Source organism: Condylura cristata, unplaced genomic scaffold (assembly GCF_000260355.1).
Source record: "Condylura cristata isolate star-nosed mole 26May11 unplaced genomic scaffold, ConCri1.0 scaffold00023, whole genome shotgun sequence".
NCBI lineage: Eukaryota > Metazoa > Chordata > Mammalia > Eulipotyphla > Talpidae > Condylura > Condylura cristata.
In genome coordinates, this window is record NW_004567124.1 from 34,324,668 (window position 1) to 34,340,361 (window position 15,694).

At 51.5% G+C, this 15,694-nt stretch overlaps 1 protein-coding gene across 6 annotated transcripts in view; it reads left to right on the forward strand.

Annotated features, from left to right (window-relative positions):
• The window catches only part of LINGO1 (leucine rich repeat and Ig domain containing 1), a 155,526-nt gene that overhangs the window by 19,937 nt on the left and 119,895 nt on the right, over positions 1 to 15,694 (forward strand). Inside the window, exon 1 of one of the 6 annotated variants that reach the window (XM_012728722.1) lies at positions 14,430 to 14,449. The exons of the other annotated variants lie outside the window; for them this stretch is intronic. The gene's annotated coding sequence lies outside the window, so the exon portion shown is untranslated. Of the gene's footprint in view, positions 1 to 14,429; positions 14,450 to 15,694 lie in introns of those variants that run through there. 6 annotated transcript variants of the gene reach the window in all.

Consider the following 15,694-nt stretch of genomic DNA (forward strand, 5'->3'; position numbering starts at 1 on the left):
CCTTCGTGGCAATGTACCTTCTTCTCGCCCTCTTGCTGATCCTGGCCACACTATTGGCCAAGAGATGGCCAAGTGCAGGGGCTGAGGTTGGGGACAGCCCATGCAAGAGTTCTGCCAGGCACCTGCATGTGTCAGTGAGGGAAGAGGAACGCCAGGTCGTGTGCACACTTGAGAGGTCATGGAAGGCTGCCTGGAGGAGGGGCTTTGGGAGGGCTGGGAGTGGATCACGTGGGTAGGAGAAGGCCCCTCAGGCAGGTGAGCCAGCAAGAGCAAAGGCCTGGAGGAGGGAAAAGTGAAATGAAGCTTCCCTCTTGGGCTCTGCGCTGTGCTGGACCCCCTCTTCTGTTCTATCCAGGAAGGTGCTTTTGATCACTGGCCCCAATTTGGCTCTGTGGCCCTGTGTCTGGCTGTAGTTAGAGCGGCAGCTCAAGCCCTGCAGATTGTCCCTGAGAGCAGTGGGGGCCATGGAAGGGCCTTGAACAGAAAAGGCCTGGTTGGAAATCAGGTTTCGAGGCGGTAGGATGGCAGGATGAGGCCTGCAGTTACAGGGCTGCGGCTGGAGGGCAGAACTCCCTAGCAGAGCCCACACCCTCCAACTGTCTTGTCCCCCCAAGTCCCACGCCTTGACTGCAGGACCTCATCTGACCTGAGTGAGTAATGAATTGAGGGTGTAGATCACCCTGGCAAGGTGGCATTGATTTTCATTAAAAGGCTGAATCGTGAATTTCTCTCCTGCTGTCCTCTGACAAGCTCACTCTGGGCTTGTGGGTGGTACATGGGTGCAGAGGAGGGTGGTGGACAGAGCTGGGGGCAAGCCAGAGGCTCTTGGCCTACCACCTCCCCACCCCCCTTCCCTGCTGGCACCCTCATTTCCCTTCGCTGCCCAGTCTGCCCCTCAGGGTCCCTCTGAAGAAGTCAGGGTTGTTTTCACCAACCTGCTTCTCCTCCGAGGCTCGGCCCTGGATTTGTATTTATTGCTTTATTTGTTTAATGTGTGGCTGCTTATTCACACCCTGTCCCCAATGCCCGGGACAGAGGAGACACTCAATAAATATTTGTGAAATGAAAGCGAGTAGACTTGTTCACCCTCACGGAGTCCCCAGCCAGGAGCAGAAAGGAAAGGGGTGTCCTCTCATCTGCCCAGGGACCCTTCTCCAGACCCTGTCAGGGAGGGGAGGGGCTCAGGTGTGACAACACAGCCCAGGTGGTGGCAGGAGCTATACTGGCACGTGAGGGTGGGGTAGGGGTTAGGGCTACAGGTAGCCCACTGAGGGGGGAGGCCACTGGCTTGTCACAAACCCCAAAGTCCCCTGGGCCACTGGTGCCAACTTAGTTTGCTGAAGCAACTCCCCTACCTCTGAATAACGGACTTACTTAGAGGTTATTTGTCTGCTCCTTTGTGTTCCAGTTTCAAGCACCAATAATTTTCACTCCTGAAACTGAGAATTTAGTCCCTTTGCCCACCCTCCCACCCACTTCCTCCTCTTCACCCCACATTTGGGTGAATGAGCTTCCCAACCGAGACATGCACTATCCTCTGATTAGTTTTCCTTTATGACAACTTTGTTTTTCCTGGAGCTAGTACATTTTTTTTTGAGGGCTGAGTTTAGATTTCTTTTTTTTACACTTATTATAGAATCCATTTTCAACTCTCCCCCAGCTGACAAATACCTCCACAGAAGAAAGCATATAAATTACTGTTTCTTCTTGGAGAAATATCCCCAAGCCCTTTGGTCTGCTCTCGTGGGTTTAATACCAAAGGTGTTCTGGGATCCCCATTTCTTTCACTTGGGTTTCCTTTCTCCCTTCGTGCTGAGGCTCTTGATTCCTAGATCCGCACCACCCCTAGTTTACACTCATTTTGGTGGAACATACTTTCCAATAGCAATTTTTGAGATGTGGCGTGTCTGAAAACTCTTAGTTCTAGGGACAGATCCCAGATCTTGTGGATCCTCTGGGTGTAGAATTGCAGATGGAGACCTTTCTTCCCCCCAAATTTGAAGGGGGCCTGCCTGCCCTTCAGAGTCCCTCTTTTGAAGCTGCTCGCAGTGCTGGTGTTGACTGGCCCACGGATGTCCTGACAGCTGTTCTGTGCAGGTTACCTGAGGATTTGCTTTCTGGAGCCGGGATAAGCTTCTCCTTCTTGCCATGTTCTGATAATTCACTGTGCTGGGCGTTGGTGAGGGTCTGCCCTTTCAAATTGGAAATTCATGTTCTTTGGCACTGGAAAAGTGTTTTACTTACTCCTTTATGATTTGCTGACCTCTATTTTCTCTGTTCTCTCTCTTTCTGGGACCCCAATTAACCAGATGTTGTGCTTCTTGGATGGGCCCCTAACTTCCTTATCTTTTTTCTCCTTTGTCACATCTATTTATCTTTCTGTCCCTCTTTCTAGGAAATCTCTTCGGTGTTATCATTTTCCCATTCTAATAGATTTTGATATCTGCTTTATAAATTTTAAATTTCCAAGATTGCTTTTTATTGGCTGAATGTTCTCTTAAAAATATATTGCATCCATTTCTTTTTTTCATGAATACTCTATTTTATTTCTCATTGCATAATAATAACTCATGCTTTTTAAAAATTTCCTTCTGTTTTCAGGGCCTATTTCCTTCAAATTGCACTTTTCCTTTTTATTTGCTTGCTTGTTTGGGACTGCCTTTCTTACTGGCCATTTCTTAAGTTAATTCACATGGCAGAAATGTCCAGCCTCTCTGCTCTGTGACAGCCCCACTCTCTGGCTCTACGCAAGATGGCCAAGTCTTTGAGCTGGTGGGGTGGATGTGCTGCTGTCTGGCGATGCTTGGTTAGTAGCTCCTGTTAAGGCCTGAGCCCTGAGGGTGATGGCTGGCCCCTCAGGTATGTGGGCATGCACTCAACAAGGCCTCCCCTCGGCTGCTCAGCCTGGGCAGGTTCACCCCTGGAACTGCAGGGTGGAGTGTCCTGGAGCCAACTGGGAGAGAAAGGCTGGAGTTCAGCACATAAACTTTGATCTACTCCTGTTTTCAGTGTAATATTCACCTTCCATCTCTCAGTCCAGACACCCTCAGGCTCCTCTTTCTTAGAGGGGGAAAAAAATCCACAAAACTCTACGCATCTCTAAACAGAGGTGGGAATGAAAGTTCCTTATGGTGCACCTGCTTCTTACTCAGCTTTCCAATGAGTCCTCCATTCCTGTGTCCAAGGTCACTTGGTGCGACCAGTTATGAGCCTGTGGTGGGTTCTTCCAGGTAATAGGATGGGGACTTGGGATTCTGCTTTCTCAGCTCTGCCAAATCAATTACCACTCACCCATCTGCTTTCCAACTTCCAAAATTACATTGCTGTTTCCTCTTCTTCCATTCTTTGTCCCTGTAGATTTTTGTACAAAAAAGATCCTTTATTGTCATAATGGGGTTTTGGAAAGGAGTGAGAATAAGTACACGTGTTCGGCCTGCCACAGGTAACCTGCACATCCCACAGTCGGTCCGTTCTGCTGGTGGACGCCTCGAGTGTTTCCCCTTTTCACTTTCCAAAGGAGGCTCCTGCTGGTGCGTGTGTGGGAGTGTTGTCCTTGGAGTGGAATGGCTTGGTGGGGAGGAGGGTATAGGCATCTTTCCCTTGACAGAAAAGGCCACACCTTTCCCCAAAATGCATGTAGCAACTTCAGTTCTGCAGGTAACATATTTGAAGCCCACAGTGACTTTCGCTGGTCACTGAAACTTTTCACTGCCAACTTCATGAGTGTGGAAGTGTGCCTCCTAATTTTACTTAGACTCTCAGAACCTCTGCTTTGCTGAAGTCTGGTTGGTCTGGTATTTGTTGGCTCTTCAGATCTCTGCCAATCGCCTGTTCCTATTCCGTGTCTTTTAGAAAAAGTGGGTGCTTTGTCATTGTCTCATGGATTTAACTTGTCAGTTACAGGCACTGCAAGTATAGCCGTCCTGCACTGTCCACGGCTTGTCTTTCTTTTGTGTTATCTTTTGTTGCACCGATGATTTAAATTGCAGCAAAGTCAAATCTCTCACCTTTATGGTCTATGCTTTTTATAGCTTGTTGAGAATGAGCATTTTTAAGGCTCTTGATGTATATTGCTAAATTATCACTGAGAAAAGTGGTCCTAATTTACTCTGGGAATGGCCAGAGAGATGACAGGCACAAATGGTGGGCATGAATGCATTGGGAGGGGGAGAGAGAAGATAATTAATGAGCAAGGGAAAAGCGTTCAGTGTCACGGCTTCAAAGTGCTTTGGAGGAAAATGCTTTACTTGATCCTTGACACCGTACCGAAGGGCCCGGGTATATTGTTCTCTTTTGGAGAACTGATGCCTCCTACCAGGGCCAGGTCACAGAACTGATTCTAGCTCAGCTTCCGCAGGGGTGCCAGGGGTGTCTGGGCTGGGAGTCGAGGGGGCTTCAGGGAGGGCAGTTAATTAGCGTCCAGGGGAAGGCAGCCAGAGTGGCCTTATCTTTTCCCAGGGCAGAGGGCTGCAGTTGTTGCTGGCTGTGAAGTGTTCAGCCACCAAGTGGGGAAGTTGGCACTGCTTTGGGGCACTGATCAGCTCTGTGATCTTGGACAAGGTCAGGACCTCCCTGGCCACTCTCCTCTTAGAGGAGGGGTGTGCTAACACAGTCATCAGGGGCTGGGAGGGCTGAGTAGCAATACAGGTGCATACACCTGAATTCGAAAAGGTAGAGAATGCCCATTCCCAGGAGTGTGTCGAAGGAGGAGTTTGTGCAGGGGTTCAGTGGGGGATGGGCAAAGCCTGGGGCTGGTGATAGAAAGGATCATCTTCACTTTCTTGGGAAGCACCCTTTTTGAGAAGCTCTGACCTTGGCCCATTGAGGTGGGAGGGCCATGAGGCAGGTGGGGTGGGGGCAGTAGCAGAGTGGGAGGGTCCGGGTCCTGCCCCCTCAGCCTCTGCTGACTTGCCCCTTTCTTGCCCCACCCCTCCCCCCAGCCCCCCCAAGGCCCCTTGCTCAGACTCCTAGCCTCCTATCTGGCCTAGACCTCAGGGGTTAATTTTGCTGCCTGAGTGAGCCTGGTGTGGCGGTATGCAAATCCATACACTTTCATAAACTGCTTAATTAGGCGAATGTTAATGAGACGTTAATTACTGTTGTGCCCGCGGATCCCACGGAAACGGAGATTATGTTTCTCTTCAAACATCCCGTCTTAATTATAACTTGTGCTTAATTCTGCAGCTTTTGCCAACTTGGCGAGGGTGGGGTGGGGTGGGCAGGTCCCTGCCTTTCTGGGCGGTTCTCTGCACCTGTTCCTCTGTTCCTTCCTTCACTGTATGTTAAGCACCTACTGTGTGCCAGGCAGGGTCCTGGAGCAGGTACTGGGAGGGACCTCGGGGAGCTCCCAGTGTTCTGTAGAGACAACTTTGGGGCTGCTTGGTAGTTAGGAGGACAGTACAGTGGTGCCTTTCTTGGGGTGGTGGGTCAAGAAAGGTTTCTTGGAAGAGGGGGCCCTGGGCCAAGTGTTAAATGTGGAAGGGAGTTCACCAGGTAGATAAGAAAACTGGGCGTCTCTACTTGGACTACTTTGGGCAAAGAACCAGTGGTTGGAATTTCTTCCACAGCGTAGCACCCCAAAGTACTCTTCTTCCATCTGGCCTTGCTTTTCCAGCCTCCATGCCAGATCTCCTAGCCTGAGGAACAGAAATCTGGGAGACTGCATATAGAGAGCCTGCTCTAGGCATCTACTCCCCTCAGGCACTGGGAGTTGCTGTGGGTCTGTGCACAGGGCCTGGGTGCCTGAGGTAGGTGGCCAAGGTGTGCTTTCTAGAGGAGGCTTGCACAAGGCTTGCTGCCCTGGAGTACAAGACTCTGTGTCTTGTCCTTCCACTTGGGTGTCTGAGAAGATGTGTTTGGTGTATGCTATCATCTACATCCTGATTAGATGTGGGGCTCAGGCCCCAAAGCCCAGGTCTTGAAAGACTCGCCTGCATTCGCTGCCCTCCTTTCTGCCTGCCCAGCAGGCTCCTCTCAGCATTCTCGCAACCTTCTCCTTGTCTTCCTCCACCTCCAAGTTCCAGGAGCTGGGTAACCCCCAGTCTGCCCGGGTGACTTCAGAGCTAGTTCTAGGCCTCAAACGACTCAAGAAAACATAAAGCCCCATTTTACAGATGGAAGACATGAACCCAGAGAGGGCCGGGTTTGACCTGGGCTCACATAACCAGGAGTTCGTGGCATATTACAGTCTAGAACCGGGTCCCAGGAGGCATGTGAGCAGCTTCTATAGGAAGGAAGGACATGGGAGCAAAGGTCTGCTCCCTGTGCACCGTTCCATGGCTGGGCCTGCCTCCATCACTTGTGTCCACTTTACAGAATGGAAAACAGAGGCTCAGGGAATCCATGTCCTGGGATGGCAGCTTTTGAGGGGCTGGCAGGGCTTAGAAAGCTCCTTCTGGTCCTCTCCTTTCACACAGCTCTTTGGGGGTATATCTTGGACAAAGGGATGGCAGATAGAACAGCACTTGGCTCCATGTACCCCAGGAAACTCCCTGGGATCCCCCCACCCCTGGTGCCCTTCAGCCTGGGAACTCCTGTTGGAATTTCTCTTTCAAGTACTTAATTATGATGGGAAATTATTTATCTGAAATGTCCTATACCTGACCTAGACCAGATTAATGGTATTTCTGTAGTTTAGACATCTTAACTCCAGGGCACAGTCATAGTGGAGAAAAGCTTTAGCTCATTATGTGTACATGCACAATTACAACTCAGCCCTTCAAACTGGATATTACATCCCTAAATATGAAAACAGTGAATGTCCATACCGGTCTGCGCCGTGAGCAAGATGTGAGGACAGCATCTGACTACACGCAGACCTGCATCTGACTGGGCTCTGCAGGCCCACCCCTCATAGCTGTGTGTGGTGCCAGCACTCTGCCATGCCTTGCACTGGCACAGATGTGTGGTTTAATAGAACAGTGTGAATTTCAAATGCTGTTAATAACAGCAATGAAATAAAACTGTTTTTTAGCAATACATAACTTTTTTTTAATCTGAGAATCTTTTTTTTCTTTTTTCTATACCATAAACATAACTTTTTTTCATCATTCTTCAGTTTGTGCATTTTTCCAGCTCATTTGTAATCCCCATAGGCCTCCCATCACCAGTTTACCTGTATGCCATCACCACAGTCCAGTGCACTCTTCCCACCCCAGTGAAATAAAACATTGTTAAAAAATAAATTCTGTGGTCTGTATGTTCTTGGATCGTGTTTCCCACTAGAATCTGACTGTGAGTCCATTACCCCCTTTTCCTCCTGTGCCCCAGTTCCTCTAATCCCAGGCAATAAATCTGGGACCTCAGAACTAGAGGTTCCTGAGCTCTGTCTGGTCCAAGGGTCTTAAACTCAACTGCTTGAGGTCAGATGGACATGGAAATACAGCAGGCAGGATGGGTGGGCCTACGAGAAGGGCAAGGCCCTGGTCACACAGCCACAGCTTCTTGCTGCCATGTGCAAATGCAGGCCTGGTGAAGCCAGAGGAGATTTGTATAAAAGAAACCAGAAATCCTATCCTTATGTGATTTTTAAAAGTTGGCAATTGATTCTAATCTATTAAAAAACACAGCAGGCCAAAGCATTCTGTCTCCCAGTTTGCAACCCCTATGTGTGGCCCAACCCCTGCTTTTTTTTTTCTTTCAAGATTTACTTAATTATGCATACAGAACCGGGGTACAGGCCAGAGGTACAGGGGCAGTGAGAGGATTCACCAGAGACAGAGTAGGGAGCAGAACAGGCAGATTGACTCAAACACACTGCTGAGGGGAGCAGCGGGCAGGTCAGGAGAGGTCTGCTGCGCCATGTGGGCCACCTCCGGGGCAGGGATCGAACTTGCACTGAAGCAGCTGCACTAGCTTGCAGTGCTGCACTTTTACCCTCTGCGCCACCAGGGAGGGCCCCAACCCCTGCCTTTACCAGTGTGCACTGAGTGGGGTCTGGGGACAGGCTGGGACAACCTCAGTGGCTGGGCTCTTGCCACCTCCCTGACCTTCTCCATTTGCAGCCAGGTCAGGTAAATGCTCCCTCCCCCTTAGTACAGGGCACCCTCCAACCCTTGGGGGGCCCTCAAGTGGTGCTAGGGAGACAACAACCAGAAGCAAGCTGCTGAGGGAAGCGGGGTGAATCAGGGCTGAGCTCCCTTTTAAGGAGGAAACAAAGCTGCCTCCTTAGAACTCTCACCTGGGCTTGGGGAGGGAGGGGGCCTCTGAGACCTGGCAGTCACTTTCTGGGGCGTGGCCACTGGGAGCCCTCCCCTCTGGGACGGGCACCGGCTGGCATCAGGTGAGTGTGCATCCTGGTTACGGCTCTGGCTCAGACACCAGGCTCCTCTCGCTGTGCCCCGGGGACGGGGGTCAGCATGTTTGCTCAGTTAGGACTTTTAACACCACCACAAGGACTCTTACTAAGATGGCTGCGTTACTAGTTCACGTGTTCTAATTGAGGACACTCAATTAGAGCAAGATTTACAGAGATGCAGCCGCTCCAGCATGAGCTGGCACCCTTGCCCCCAGTCTCAGGCTCCAGTCCCTCACTGTTTAATGGGGTCTCCTGTTCAGCGGAGCTTGAGGTGAAGGTTGTTCTAGGGCTACCTGCCTCCCTGAACACCAGGTACTGGTGTTGAGGGCTCTTGATGAGACCTACTGTGTGCTGGGTGCTCCAGTGTCTGATCGCCCTAGGAAATGCAGTGTTCATGAGCATGTGCAAGTGTGTGTGAGGTGTGTGTGCACGAGGGTGTTTTGTTCCCACAGGCCCCCTAACTGTCTGCCACCCACTTGCCTGCCCTGCTGTTAAGCTTCAGGGAAGGATCTGATTTTAATTCCATTTTTTCCTTATGGAGGATAGGGCAGCTTGATCTCTGCCTATAGCAAAGAGAAAAGTTGCTCCCTCAGTTCCCTCAGCTGGGAGCCCGGTGGATTCCCCGTGGGCTAAGCAGAACAGAGCCTACCTGGGGTCACCTCAGGCAGGCCTGGACTGAAGTGGAGGTCTGACTGGAGAGGCCTGGATCAGACCAGCTTCTCTAGAATATTCCTCCTCATTGCTCCCGAACCCTTCCTGATGCCCAGGACATGTGCTGCCTGGGGCTTCTGATGGTGGTCGTCCCATCTCATCCACCTAAGATCACTATCAATATGGGGAAGCACCACGCCAAGCACTCGGCACACAGCAGGTGCTCATCAAGCGCATGGCCCACTATTTAGATGAAGAAGCCGAGGCACAGAGAGGGTGAGCAACCTTCCCAGACTGCAGAACAGGCGGGAAAGCGGGGTTCTGCGCCCCGCATCCAGCCCCAGAGGCCGTGCTCCTAAAGAGCCAAGATGTGGCGGCTCCCCTGGTCCACTGAAACCCCACTCCTCTGTGAAGCACCCTGACTGCCCAGCCTGCTCTGCCCCCAGTTCAGTTGGTTCCAAGGGTCCAGCCCTGCTGCTCCTCCCTTTCTCCAGACCTTGCCGTTTCCAGGAGGGGGCAGCCTGGGAGCTGGAGAGGACCTCCTCTGCAGACAGGGCATGCGGGTGGGAGATGGGCAGGAGCTTGTCAGCGATGGCCAGTCAGTGCAGGTGGACCCCAGTCCAGTCCGTGGGGTCCAGTCCAGACCCCAGTGCAGCTCTTCTTCTGCACCCGCTCTCGTGTTGATATATTTCAGAGATGGGTGTATGTGAGCAGGCCAGAGGGAAACTGGCTGGGGTCCCTGTTCTTCTTCATTGCCTTTAACCCCCAAACCAAGCAGACTGTAAATTTTTGACTTCCTTCCCTTCCTTTACCTTCCCACTGTTAAAAAATAAAATTGGGAGGCAAGGGGAGGGGTGAGCCATTGACTTAAATGTTTAAATTAGCCTCACTTTGCTGAAAGCTGTGTGTCAGGATAAATCCATTCCTACAACGTCATATATCTTTTCCTGAGTGGGAAGTTAGTGAATAAATGAATGTTCTTCATATATTATTATGGCCTGACACAGCCAAGGCTGGGAGCAGAGGCCCCAGTGATTAACGAGCAGGTCTTAGCTAACGAGCTGGAGATGGGGCTCACACCAGGGGGATGTGTCTGGGGCCTGCGCCAGGTGGGGCTGCACTTGCCCATAGCAGGGCCTATGGCTGCCTTTCTTTTTATCTTTATCCTCCAGCTCTTAGGGCAACCACTGCCTCTTGCTGGCACTCTTGACCTTGCCTTCATACCCTCAGTCCTCTCCTCTGGGGACTCAAAGTGACATTTCTGTGGCCCAGAGCCCACTGAAGAGAATAGAAGGACACCCTGCAGAAAAATACGAGATCTTAATACCTTTTCTTGCTCCAAAAGCACCTTGACTTATGATGACCATGAAATCCCATTGAATGATGGGGAAACTGAGGCACAAAGCTAGAAAGTGATCTCCACCATGCCTACGAGTGCCCAGTCTTGACCACACTCAGTTTTGCTCTGGCTGATTGGACAGCCCTCCCCTGTGATGTTGTGCCCCGGAAGTCAACCCCCACATACTGTCAGGACGGATGAGCCCATCCTGGCAACGCCTGTCCTGGAGGCTTGAACCTCCTGTCCTATGAGAACAGAGCCAGGACTTCTAGGCAGACACCCAGAAAGACCCTTTGCAAAGATGGAGTCTCAAGATGATTCCTGGGATCCAGAAGGCCTCAGGAGGAGGTAACCCTGAAACAGGGACAGGCGAGGGAGGGAGGGAGTGGGTTCCTTGAACCAAGGAGGGAGACAGTGGGCCCCTGGGTATCTGCCCTTGTCTTGAACATGTTTCCCAGACGGTGCCTGTCTCTCATACTGAGCAGTGGTCACTCAGGTCAGCATGTTGACACATGTCCAAAGACAGCACAAGGAGGGGAATGCCAGCTAGGTGCCCAGCTGGAGGGACGTGATCATGTGGTCACCACCTCACCTGAGCCTGGGGCTCTGTCCCGGCTGGCCTTCCCATGATGGGGTGTGTGTGTGTGTGTGTGTGTGTGTGTGTGTATGGGGGTGTAGCTGTCCTCGAATGTCAGTGTGTCCATGAGTACCCCGTGTATTTTGTGTGCGTGTGTGTGAGAATGCACACGTGACTTGTTTTTTCTCAGTGTCATGCATGCTGCCGTGTGAGTGTGGGTATTCCTCATGGACCCCAGTGGGACTGTGGGCTCCCTACCTGTGAAATGCCATCTCGTCTGCACATGTCTCACCATGTGAGCCCCCCCCCCCCTGCCGATATCAGACCTTTTGGGGGTGGAGAGCAGGCTTGGCAGGCTGCCCTGACCTTTCTGCATGTTCATGGGCCTGCACAGTCTTTGTAGTTGAGGCTCGACCCCCCAGGCCCTGACCTGGACCAGCCCAGAACGCTTTACCAGCCTTTGTCACTCACACAGGGTGAGGGGGAGACCTGGCGCTAGTCTGAGAAGGGGCCCCAGCCCCACCCAGGAGACGGGATGGGGAGCTGTTAAGTGTCAAGCACATTCTAACAGAGAAGGCTTCCTGGTGGAGGCAGCTGCTTCAGGCTGCAGAGGATTAGAAGGGAATTTAGCTTTGCAGAGCGGAGAAGAAAGGCAACCTTGGTGGAAGAAATAGCAAAGGCAAATGCTTGGCATCCAGGAAGGAGAGAGGGAGGAAGTCAGTCAGCGGGGCAAAGGGTACTTATAGGAGGAGCTGAGAGGTGGCAGGGGAGGGTACCTGCCATATAATAGATGTAAATATTTGTGACATGAAACTGGGGTCCAGTTATGGAATTTTCTGTGATCATAGATAGGGAAAGTGGTGTTAAATAGAAAGTATAGCTAGAACATAATCAATGATAACAGCTCCATTTGTTAGTGCAGGCAGCTATTGCCTCTGCTGTTTCTTCCACCAAGGTTGCCTTTCTTCTCCGCTCTGCAGAACTGAATCCCCTTTAATCTTCTGCAGCCTGCAGCAGCTGCTTCCACCAGGAAGCCTTCTCTGACTGCTAGAATGTGCTTGAACAGTTAACCGCTCCCCATTTCGGCTCCTGGGTATCCTCTCCAAGGGTATTGCTATTTCACTTCCAGTTATGGAAATGGAAATCCAGACAGGCAATGAGTAGCTTAAGGTAACAGCACAGATATCATAGCTCTCTGGCAGCTCTGGGGTTTTATTCCAGGCCTAACCGTGCCCCAGTTTCCTCATTGGCATTTGTCCACTCAGACTGTCCACTCTCTGGGCATGTGGGGATTGCCTTGCTTTGGGGCTGCAGAATGCTGTCTCCGGGTTTTCACCCTGAGCCTAGTCCTCAGGAGCCTCCTCCTTCCTGCTCAGTTCACTGTGGTCTCTGGCACCAAGAGCCGTGTGGGACTGGGACTGGGGTGGTGCGGAACTGAAAAAGTGAGGGGCATCTCCACTCCCCGAAGAGGACTGAGTGTCTAAGGCAGTCCTTGAGGAGGGTCCTGGCCTGGAGGTTGAGTTTACACATCTGCTGATGGCCTTCTGGTCTCCTTTCCACAACTCCCCTCCACCTTCCCACCCCCAACCAGAGGGAGAAGTAGCAACCTTTTAGTGCCTGGCAGTGCTCCCACACACATTGCCTATCTTGGGAGCTGGACACCTGAGGCCCCATTTACAGGCCATAAAATTGTTTTGCGGGAGCTTGTGAGTTTCCCAAAGTCTCCAGTGACTGAGGGCAAAACTGGGGCTCTGTCCTCTCTGTCCATCTGATCACTCTTGTTTTGCCTCTAAAATGCGGAGCTGGGAGGCTGCATCTCAGGGCCTAGGGAGAAAGGGGACAGATGGAGGCGGGATCCTGGGCAGAGGGACTGCTCTGTGGGCTCTTCCCACCAGGACACCGGGCATATGCCCATGAGGGACTGCTGGGACTGCCGCCTGCCAAGGGTGCCAGAGCCAGCTGTGCAGCACTGGGTGGAGCGTCGGGGTGCCCTGTCCCAGGGAGGCGGTTTCGCCTAATGAATTAATTACTGCTGGCAAAGCACTTGGAGATCTCAGGATGAAAGGTGCTCAATACATGCAAATCAGAGTGATTGTTATTACCCATAATTACGGAGTTTTTGCTGGAGAAATTATTCAGACGCGGACAGTGGCTGGGTCAGCACAGAGCCCTGCCAAAATCTGTCCCTGACTTGCAGTGGAATCTCTTTCTTCCCTTTCTCCATTTCCCCTCTCCCTCTCTTTTCCCTCCTCCCACCCCTCCTTGCTTCTGCTTTCTCTCCCAGCTCTGGGCCCATTGCCTGCTCTTCCACAACAAATGCCATCTTTGTCTCATCTCTCATGAAGACTGGCCCTGGGCATGAGACAGGTCTGGAGAAGGAGGGTATTAGGCAGTAGATCCCACACCCCGGAAATGAGAAGAATCCATAAATTTATTTATTTATTTATTTAAAATTGGGCTGGCTGATAGCCACCAGTCTTACAAGTTGCTCTTAAAGATTTATTTATTTATGCATACAGATTTGGGTACAGGCCAGAGGTGCAATGGTGGTGAGAAGATTCACCAGAGACAGAGTAGGGAGAAGAACAGGCAGATCTACTGAAATACACTGCTGAGGGGAGCAGCAGGAGGGTCAGGAGAGGTCTGCCGTGCCATGTGGTCACCTCCAGGACAGGTGGGGATCGAACTTGTGTGGAAGTGGCTTTAGCTTCTTAGTGCTGTGCTTTAACCCGCTGCGCCACCAGGGAGGGCCCATTTTCCTCTTCTTTTAAATGGGTCCATGGGAATTTTCTGTGCCACCCAGCTGTGGGTGAATCCATTGTAGTAGTACCTGGGAAGGCATTCTGGGATGGAAGGCTAAATCCCTGCAGAGGGCAGTCATACATTATTAACACAAACATTATGCTGTGTGCACACATGGTGTGTGTGCTTCCTTCCCCCTGCTCCATCAGGCCTGGTTCTCAGGTTTGGGTACTTGTCTAGACCGTTGGCCCCCAATGGAAGAGGCTGAACCTTCTCCATTAGCCTGAACATACAGCTTCCATGCTGACAGCCTCTACAGTGCCCAGAAAACAGCAATCCAAATAATTCTTTCTCTCAGCAGTACCTTCCTTCTCTACCTCAGCCTCCAGTCCTCTATCTTCAAGGCTTTGTTCATCTTTTGTGCCTACCAGTCCCAGAAAGGGCCACTCCACTATTCAGCACCACGAACAGCACCTAGCTCAGGGGTTGGGGGGTGGGGGTTGCTGTTCCCTCCTAGCTGCCTCACAACCTTGGAGGTCATGCTGAATCAGCTGTACTTTGATACACGGGTGCATGAAAGCCAAGAGAATGCCAGCGACTTATCCAAGAACATGTAAAAGCTTAGCTTTAGAGGTGACTGCAACCCTGGTCTCCCCATTACAGCATGTAGAGGGTTTAGAAGAATTTCCTAGGTTCATTCAACAAACAGTAATCAAGCACCTACTGTGTGCCTGCCTCTATACCAGGTTCAGTGTTGGAGGAGAGATGGAAGTGATCCGTTGTCTGTGTTCTGCACAACAATACCCACAGATCAACAATCACAACCACAATAGAGCTGAGCAAGGTACTACAGCGCCATGTGCTTGCTTTTGTGGGGCTTATGAGAAGTGCTCCCGAGATATAAGGCAGAATAGATTCCTCTAGGAAGGAGTAGTCAGGAGGGCCCCTTGAAAGACAGGCACCATGCCTGGAGAGTCACAGAGAAGGGGGGCATCACAGACACTAAAGGGGAGCCTGGCATGAGGCCACCTGTGTGTGGGGGATTGTAAGAAGCCCTCCCAATGGGCTTAGAGCAGGTACAGCGATGAGTCTGGGAAGGTGGGCAGTGCCCCTACCAAGCGGCTATTCTCTGTCCTGTGGACACCAGGAAGGCTGTCCATTACCACAGACATAGAGGGTTTCTATTTAGCCCGCCAGTGCTGCAGCCCGACCAGTTACCAGCCTCTCCAGCCTCTCTCCTTTACCTGGGGTTAGCCGACTGCATCTGGAAGCCACAATAGGTGTGCCTTGTCGATGGGGCCTTTGTGCCTGAATGCTCAACCTGTAATCATTCCTATCCAGCAAGGCGCCTTTATCTTCCCTGGCATTTGTCAGAAATATGGGACAGAGCCCCAAAGCCCTGTGGGGAGGCTGGCCAGTGAAGGCCCCTTGCTGCCCATCGATTTGCACTGCTTTTACTAGCTGCTTGAGTATGTTTGCTGGACACTGTAGGGCTGTGTTTGGCTTCAGATAATGAAATAATGTCCTTGGTAGGGGAAGGATGGAGTTTTTGCTAATTAGCTCAGCTGCCTACTTTGAGGACAGAAAGTCTTTATTGCTGGGCTTCTGGGTGGGCTCAGTGTGGGACTCTGCAGGGAGCCAGTGTGGTGATATACCTGAGGTGGACAGTGGGGTACAAAAGGGCTAGGGCAGGCAAGAGCTATGCAGGCGAAGCTTCCAGGGATGCTATCTTCTTGGCTGTGGGTAGCACGAGGTGAGGAAAGGCCTAGGACCAGGTAGACCTGGGTTCTGGTCTCAACTTGAGCACTTACAAGTCTTGTGACCTTGGGCCTATCACAGCCCGTAGATCTTCTGGGCTCTGAGTCACTTCTTCTGAAGACTGGGGTGTTGTTCTACCTGCTCTGGAAGAGGTGGTTCTTCCACATGCATGGTGGAGGATGAGCAGTTTTGTTTGAGGCACAGCTGGGACTTAGAGGGTTGTGTTGTCCTTGTGGTCTACCTCTTGGGGTCATGCCCTTACCTCGATGTTGTCTTAGGTCTGTTTGGCTTCAGATAATGAAATAAGGTCATTGCTAGGGGAAGGATGGAG